At 40.9% G+C, this 9,023-nt stretch overlaps 1 protein-coding gene across 4 annotated transcripts in view; it reads left to right on the top strand.

Moving 5' to 3' along the window:
* FAM120C (family with sequence similarity 120 member C) overlaps positions 1-9,023 on the top strand; it is a 115,964-nt gene that overhangs the window by 27,839 nt on the left and 79,102 nt on the right. The window lies entirely within an intron of this gene.

Raw genomic sequence — 9,023 nt, 5'->3', positions numbered from 1 at the left:
TGCTGCTATGAACATCGGGGTGCATAGGTTCTTTGGGATTGGTGTTTCAGGGGTCTTAGGATATACTCCCAAGAGTGGAATTGCTGGGTCAAAAGGCACGTTCATTTTTAGTTTTCTTAGAAAATTCCATACTGTTTTCCATAATGGTTGTACCAGTCTGCAATCCCACCAACAGTGAACTAGGATCTCCTTTTCCCCACAACCTCTCCAGCACTTGTTGTTTGTTTCTTTGTTTATGATAGCCATTCTGACTGGTGTAAAGTGGTATCTCATTGTGGTTTTAATTTGCATCTCTCTGATAGCTAGCGATGTCGAGCATCTTTTCATGTGTCTCTGGATCCTCTGTATGTCCTCCTTGGAGAAATGTCTGTTCAAGTCCTTTGCCCATTTTTTAATTGGGTTGCTCGTCTTCTTTGAGTGGAGTCAAGTGAGTTCTTTGTATATTTTGGAGATTAAACCTTTGTCTGAGGTTTCATTGGCAAATATGTTTTCCAAAGCTGTTGCTTCTCTTTATCTTGATACTGTTTTCCTTAGCCATGCAGAAGCTTTTAATTTTGATGAGATCCCATTTGTTTATTCTTTCCTTTATGTCCCTTGCTCTAGGGGACGTATCAGTAAAAATATTGCTGCATGGAATATCTGAGATTTTCCTGCTAATGTTCTCCTCTAGGGCTTTAATGGTTTCCCACCTTATATTTAAGTCTTTTATCCACCTTGAATTTATTTTGGTGTATGGTGTAAGTTGGTGCTCAAGTTTGATTTTTTTGCATGTAGCTGTCCAGTTCTCCCAACACCATTTGTTGAAAAGGCTGTCTTTACTCCATTTTATGTTATTGTCCCCTTTGTTGAATATTAATTGACTGTAGAGAGTTGGGTTTATTTCTGTACTCTCTGTTCTATTCCATTGGTCTATGTGCCTCTTTTTATGCCAGTACCAGGCTGTTTTGATTACAGTGGCCTTGTAATACAGTTTGATATCAGATATTGTGATCCTTCCTACTTTGTTCTTCTTTCTCAAAATTGCAGCTGTTATTTGGGGTCTTTTATGGTTCCATATACATTTTTGAAGTGTTTGTTCTATGTCTGTGAAATATGCCATTGGTACTTTAATAGGTATTGCATTGAATCTGTAAATTGCTTTGGGTACTATGGACATTTTGATGATGTTAATTCTTCCAATCTATGAACACGGTATATGTTTCCATTTGTTCGTGTCTTCCTTGATTTCTTTCTTCACTGTTGTGTAGTTTTCTGCATACAGGTCTTTAACCTCCTTGCTTAGATTTATTCCCAGATATTTTATTTTTGTTTTTGCTATATCGAATGGGATTTTTTTCTTGATTTCTGCTTCTGCTGTTTCATTGTTGGTATACAAAACTGCCTTTGATTTCTGGATATTAACTTTGTAACCTGCTGTTTTGCCAAATTTATTCATTAGTTCGAGCAGTTTTTGGTAGGATCTATACGATTTTCCATGTACACTATCATGTCATCTGCAAACAATGACAGTTTTGTTTCTTCCTTTCTGATTTGGATGCCTTTTATTTCCTTTTCTTGTCTGATTGCTGTGACTAGAACTTCTAATACTATATTGAATAGAAGTGGTGAAAGTGGGCAACCTTGTCTTGTTCCTGATCTTAGTGGAAAAGCTTTTAGTTTTTTGCCCATTGAGTATGATGTTGGCTGTAGGTCTTTCGTATATGGCCTTTATTATATTGAGGAATGCTCCCTCTATTCCCATTTTTCTGAGTACCTTTATCATAAATGGGTGTTGTACCTTATCAAAAGCTTTTTCCTCGTCTATTGATTTGATCATGTGGTTTTTGTCTTTGCTTTTGTTTATGTGGTGTATTACATTTATTGATTGGTGTATATTGAATCATCCTTGCATCCCTGGGATGAATCCCACTTGGTCATTGTGTATGATCTTTTTGATGTATTGTTGGATGCGATTTGCTAATATTTTATTGAGGATTTTAGTGCCTATGTTCATCAGCAATATTGGCCTGAAGTTTTCTTTCTTTGTTGTGTCTCTATCTGGCTTTCGAATCAGGGTGATGCTGGCTTCATCAAAAGGGTTGGGGAGTTCTCCATCATTTTGGATTTTTTGAATAGTCTGTGAAGAATAGGGGTTAGCTCTTCCTTAAAAGCTTTGTAGAATTCTCCTGTGAAACCATCTGGTCCAGGGCTTTTGTGTGATGGGAGTTTTTTGATTACTGCTTCAGTTTCATCTGCTGTTACTGGTCTGTTCAGGCTTTCTACTTCTTTTTCATTGAGTTTTGGAAGAGTATATTTTTCTAGAAATTTGTCCATTTCACCTAGGTTTTCAAATTTTTTGGCATACAGTTCTTCATAGTAATTTCTTGCAATCCTTTCTATTTCTGTGGTACCCATTGTAATTTCTCCTCTTTCATTTCTGATTGTGTTTATTTGGGTCCTCTCTCTTCTTTTCTTGATGAGCCTACTTAAAGGCTTGTCTATTTTGTTTATCTTTTCAAAAAACCAACTCTTGGATTCATTGATCCTTAGAATTGTGCTTTTAGTCTCTATGTCATTTAATTCTTCTCTGATCTTGGTTATTTCCTTCCTTGTACTTGCTCTGGGCTGTCTTTGTTGTTGTTCCTCGAGTTCTTGCAGGCATCGGGTTAGGTTGTTTGTCTGAAATGTTTCTATCTTCTTTAGGTAAGCCTGTATTGCTATGAACTTCCCTCTCAGGACTGCGTTCACTGTGTCCCATAAGTTTTGGGTTGTTGTAAGTTCATTTTCATTTGTTTCCAGACACTTTTTGATTTCCTCCCTAATTTCAATCTTGACCCATTCGTTGTTTAATCACATACCATTCAGTCTCCATGCTTTTGGGTGTTTTGGGTTTTTTCATGTGGGCTTGGATTACAGTTTCAGTCCCTTGTGATCAGAGAAAATGCTTGGTATGATTTCTATTTTCCTGAATTTATTGAGACTCGTTGTGTGTCCTATCATGTGGTCTATCTTTGAAAGTGTTCCATGTACATTTGAAAAGAATGTGTGTTTAGCTTCTTTGGGATGGAGGGCTCTATATATATCAATTAGGTCCATTTCTTCTAGGGTGTTGTTTAGTGCCGCAATATCTTTGTTGATATTTTGTTTGGAATATTTGTCCATTTTAGACAGTGGCGTGTTAAAATCCCCTACTGTAATTGTGTTGTTGTCAATATCTTTCTTGAGGTCCTCTAGGATTTTCTTTATATATTTGGGTGCTCCTATGTTGGGTGCATATATATTTACGATGTTAATGTCTTCTTGGTGGATTCTTCCCTTGAGTATTATAAAGTGACCTTCTGGGTCTCTCTTTATGGCCCTTTTTTCGAAGTCTATTTTGTCTGATATGAGAATTGCTATCCTGGCTGTTTTCTTTTCCATTTGCTTGGAAAAATTGTTTCCATCCTTTCACTTTTAGTCTGTGGTGGTCTTTTAACCTGAGGTGGGTCTCTTGTCGGCAGCATATGTGTGGGTCACGCTTTCTTATCCATTCAGCTATTTTGTGTCTTTTAATTGGTGCATTTATCCATTTACATTTAACGTTATTATTGAAAGGTACTTATTCATTGCCATTTGTGTACCTGTGTTCCTCTCCGTCTCTCTCTTTTCCTTCCTTTCCTTAAAGCAGCCCTTTTAGTAATTCTTGCAGAGCTGGTTTGGTGGAGGTGTATTCTTTTTGACTTTTTTTATCTTGGAATCTCTTTATTTGGCCTTCTATCTTGATTGAGAGTCTTGCTGGGTACAGTAGCCTTGGTTGGAGGCCTCTGTTTCTCATTACTTGGAATATTTCTTGCCATTCTCGCTTGGAATATTTCCATTGAGAAGTCAGTAGCCAAACTTATTGGGATCCCCTTGTATGTTACTTCCTTTTTCTCCCTTGCTGCCTTTAGGATTCTCTCTTTGTCTTGGAGTTTTGCCATTTTAATAATGTTGTGTCTTGCAGTAGGCCTCTTTGGGTTCCACCTGATTGGGACTCTCTGCGATTCCTGGATTCATGTGACTTTATCTCTCCTCAACCTAGGAAAATTTTCCGTTATTACTCTTTCAAGTTTTCTATCCCTTGTTCTTCTTCCTCTCCTTCTGATATTCCTATTATTCGGATATTATTACATTTCATATTGTCTTGCATGTCTCTTAAATTCTCCTCATTTTTTCTGAGTCTCTTTTCCATGACTTGGTCCATCTGGGAGATTCTTTCTATCCTGTCTTCAATCTCACTTATGCGATCTTCAGCCTCATTGATTTTATTCTTCATACCTTCTACTGTGTTCTTCAGTTTAGAAATTGTATTCTTCATTTCCTCTTGGCCTTTACTGATGGTTTCTATTTCCTTTCTCATGTTGGTATAGTTTGCTGAGAGTTCATTGTAGCTCCCCTGTAGTTTCTGGTAGCTCGTTTTAAGCTCTTTGAATTTCCTGATAACCAGTGCTTTGAATTCAATATCTGATAGTTGGCTTGCCTCTATTTCATCTAACATTCTTTCTGAGACATCCTCCTTTTCTTTTATTTGGGGATTGTTTCTTTGTCTTCCCATTGTTTGTGTTGCTCTTGTTGTTGGCCTCAGCTTCTTAAATTGATCTGTTCTGGTTCCCTGGGTTTATGGTGTGAACTTCTGTGGTAGGATACCTGTGAAATTCAGTGGTGCAGTCTCCTGCAGGTATCTTGGTGTTCTCCGCTTCCACCTACTCCTCTTGTTGCTTTCCAGCTGGTCAAACCTTTTCTTCTGGTCTCAGTAGCTGCAGCAGCGTGAAGGGCTATTAGTGTGGCCTTTCTCTCATCTTGGTGAACTCAGCTAGTCTCGCCAGTGCCCTTCCAAGATCCAGACTGGCGGGCGCCGCTCTCCCACAACCCACTGAGAGCAGATTTTTCCCCAGGCTTCCCAGCCCTGGCCTGGTGCAAGGGTGTGCGCTCCCCGCCAGGCTTTCTTGGTCTCACAGGCTTGGGCTTCGGTCTTTCCCAGTGCTGTGGCTGAACACACAGGGCAAGTCATAATTCTTCCAAGCTGGCAGCCACAGCCTGACTCCATGGGTTATCAGAGGTCTCTGGATTGCTTCCCAATGCCCACTCCTCTGTCTGCCACTACAGGCAAACCGATCTCTCCTGGTGTTTTCCAATCTGTGCCCTGCTGGTTAGGGAGGGTGCCGGTGACTAGTTTTCTCCCAGGGTTGTTGTTGCCCGCCCTTGGTTCTCAGAGACCAAGGCGACCCGGCCAGGGCCCTGGCGCTGCCCGGCATAGGGCCTGCAGCCTCTGTGCTATTTCCTTGTACCTTGATGATCTGTAGTCGTCTCCTCTCCTCAACCTCTGGTTATTCAGTGTCCGCTACACTTTCTGGAGTACTGCCTTCCTATATGCTGGGTCCTTGTTGGGTATCCACTATGCTCCTCTGCAGATCAGCCCAGTTTTTCGCCGGTGTGTGGAGTGAAGCGAAATCCTTTGTCCTACTCCGCCGCCATCTTCCCTCTCTTCTTTAACTTTTTAAGAATATGTTTTATTGATTATGCTATTACAGTTGTCCCATTTCCCCCCCTTTATTCCCCTTCACACCCCACTTCCACCCACATTCCCCCCCTTTAGTTCATGTCCATGGGTCATGCATATAAGTTCTTTGGCTTCTGCATTTTATATACTATTCTTAACCTCCCCCTGTCTATCTTCTACCTACCATTTATACTACTTATTCTCTGTACCTTTTCCCCCTTCTCCTCCTCCCACTCCCCTGTTGCTAACCCTCCATGTGATCTCCATTTCTGTGATTCTGTTCCTGTTCCACTTATTTGCTTAGTTTGTTTTTATTTTTATTTTAGGTTAAGTGGTTAATAACTGTGAGTTTGTTGTCATTTTACTGTTCGTGAAATGACATCTTGATCATCTTCTTTTTCTTAGATAAATCCCTTTAACATTTCATATAATAAGGGCTTGGTGATGATGAACTCCTTTAACTGGACCTTATCTGAGAAGCACTTTATCTGCCCTTCCATTCTAAATGATTGCTTTGCTGGATAGAGTAATGTTATATGTAGGTCCTTGCCTTTTATGACTTTGAATACTTTCCAGCCCCTTCTTTCCTGCAAGGTCTCTTTTGAGAAATCAGCTGACAGTCTTATGGGCACTCCTTTGTACATAACTGCCTCCTTTTCTCTTGCTGCTTTTAAGCTTCTCTCCTTGTCTTTAATCTTGGCTAATGTAATTATGATGTGCCTTGGTGTGTTCCTCCTTCGGTCCACCTTCTTTGGGACTCTCTGAGCTTCCTGGACTTCCTAGAAGTCTATTTCCTTTGCCAGATTGGGAAAGTTCTCCATTATTTTGTAAGTAAGTTTTCGATTTCTTGCATTTCCTCTTCTCCCTCTGGTACCCCTATGATTCGGATGTTGGAATTTTTAAAGTTCTGGAGGTTCCTAAGCCTTTCCTCATGTTTTGAATTCTTTCTTCCTTCAGGTCCACACTGTTGATTTGAGCCCTGGTTCCCTTCCCATCATTGTTCATTCTCGTACATTTTCCTTTGTTTTACTTAGCATAGCCTTCATTTTTTCCTCTAATTTTTGACCATACTCATCCAATTCTGTGAGCATCCTGATTACCAGTGTTTTGAACTGTGCATCTCATAGGTTGGCTATTTTGTCATTGCTCAGTTGTATTTTTTTCTGGAGCTTTGATCTGTTCTTTCATTTGTACCCTTTTTTTTTCCTCTCAGTGCACCTGTTACATAATAAGGGGCAGAGCCTTAGGGGTTCAACCGAGTGGGGCAGCGCACATCACTGCGTTGTGATGCTGTATGTAGTTGGGGGGTGTCTGAGAGGGAATGATGGCTCTTGTTGAGCTCTCTGCTAATTTTCCATCACTTCCCTTGTTATTCTCAATCAAACTAGGCTCTTCTGTTGCTGATTCCTGGGTGGGTTTGTGTATATTCTGGGACCCTGTGGGTCTCTCCAACAAACTCTCCTGTGAGGCTGAGAGATTCTCCCACTGCCGCCTCAACCCACACAGTTGTTTTCAGTCAGAGGTTTGAGGCTTTATTTTCCTGCGCTGCAACCCTGAGTTGTGCGGTCTGTCTTGCTCCCTGGTTGTTCCTCCCAGTTTATTTGCACGTGAATGTGGGACTGCCTAGTCTGCAATCCGCCACCTTGCCAGGTCCACCAGGCGCTTCCTTGTCATGAGTCCTCTATACCCGTCTGCCCATCTCCGCCCCTCCTACCAATCTGGATGAATGTTTCTTCTTTAATTCCTTGGTTGTTGGACTTCCACACTGTTTGATTTTCTGTCAGTTGTAGTTGTTTTTTGTTCTTAAATTTGTTGCTGTCTTTCTTTTGGTTGTGCAAAGAGGTACAATGTGTCTACCAATGCCTCCATCTTGGCTAGAAGTCTTCTTTTTCTTACTTGAAAAGCTTTAACATTTCATATAATAAGGGCTTGGTGGTGATGAACTCCTTTAACTTGACCTTATCTGGGAAGCGCTTTATTTGCTTTTCCATTCTAATCGAAAGCTTTGCTGGATAGAGCAATCTTGGATGTAGGTATTTGGATTTCATGACTTGGAATACTTCTTTCCAGCCCTTTCTTGCCTGTAAGGTCTCTTTTGAGAAATCAGCTGGTAGTCTGATGGGCACTCCTTTGTAGGTATCTGTCTCCTTTTCTCTTGCTTTTTTTAAGATTCTCTCCTTCATTTTAATCTTGTGTAATGTAATTATGATGTGCCTTGGTGTGTGTTTCCTTGGGTCCAACTTCTTTGGGACTCTCTGAGCTTCCTGGAATTCCTGGAAGTCTGTTTCCTTTGCCAGATTGGGAAGTTCTCCTTCATAATTTTTTGAAGTAAGTTTTCAATTTGTTTCTCTTCCTCTCCTCCTTCTGTCACCCCTATGATTTGGATGAAGTTCTCCTGGGGGGTCCTAAGCCTTTCTTCATTTTTTTTGAATTCTTGTTTCTTTATTCTGTTGTGGTTGAATGTTCCTTTCTTCCTTCTGCTCCAAATTGTTGATTTGAGTCCTGGTTTTCTTCTCATTACTTTTGGTTCCCCGTATATTTTCCTTTTTTTCACTTTTCATAGCCTTCACTTCTTCTTCTGCTTTTTTACCATACTGATCCAATTCTGTGAGCATCTTAATTACCAATGTTTTGAACTCTGCATCTGGTAGGTTTGCTATCTGTTCATTGCTTAATTGTATTTTTTCTGGGGCTTTCATCTGTTCTTTCATTTGGGCCATATTTTTGTCTCAGCACACCTGTTACATAGTAAGGAGTGGAGCCTTAGGTATTCGCCATGTTGGAGCAATTCATGTCACTGCATTGTGACACTATGTTGGGGAGGGGTCAGTGAGGGATAATGTCTTTTGCTTAGCTTTCTGCCAGCTTTCAGTCATTTTCCCCGCTACCCACAAGCAAATTGGGCCCTTCTGGTGCTGATTCCTAGGTATATGGGTTTGTGTATGTTCTAGGACCCTGTGGGTCTCTCCAACGAACTCTCCTGTGAGCCTGAGAATTTCTCCTCCTGCCACCTCAACCCCCACAGGTTTTTTGCAATCAGAGGTTTTGAGGCCTTATTTTCCTACACTGGAACCCTGGGTTACATGGTGTGTCTCTGTCCCCAGTTTGTTTTTCCTCTCAGTTTATCTGCACACAAATGTGGGACCACTGACTTCGTCAGCCACAACCTTGCAGGGTTCTCCAACCACTGACTTGCTGTGTGTCCTTTCCACCTGGCTGCCTGTTTCTGTCCCTCCTACCAGTCTGGATGATTATTTCTTCTTTAACTCCATGGTTGTCAGACTTCCATAGTTCAGTATTCTCGTAGTTCTGGTTATTTTTTGGAGAGGGGAGAATAAGGGGAAACTACAGGGAATAAGCAGCATAAATGGTAGGTACAGAATAGCCATGGGGACATTAAGAATAGTATAAGAAATGGAATAGTCAAAGAATTTATATGCGTGACACATGGACATGAACTAAGTGGGGGGATTGCAGGAAGGAATGAGGGGTACTAGGTAGAGGGGGCAAGGGGGAAAAATTGGGA

The sequence above is a fragment of the Sturnira hondurensis genome, unplaced genomic scaffold (genome assembly GCF_014824575.4).
Source record: "Sturnira hondurensis isolate 20B ecotype Veracruz unplaced genomic scaffold, ASM1482457v3 Scaffold0013511, whole genome shotgun sequence".
In the NCBI taxonomy this organism is placed as follows: Eukaryota; Metazoa; Chordata; class Mammalia; order Chiroptera; family Phyllostomidae; genus Sturnira; species Sturnira hondurensis.
The sequence above is the reverse complement of the archived record's forward strand: the minus strand, read 5'-3'. Positions and strand labels throughout refer to the sequence as shown.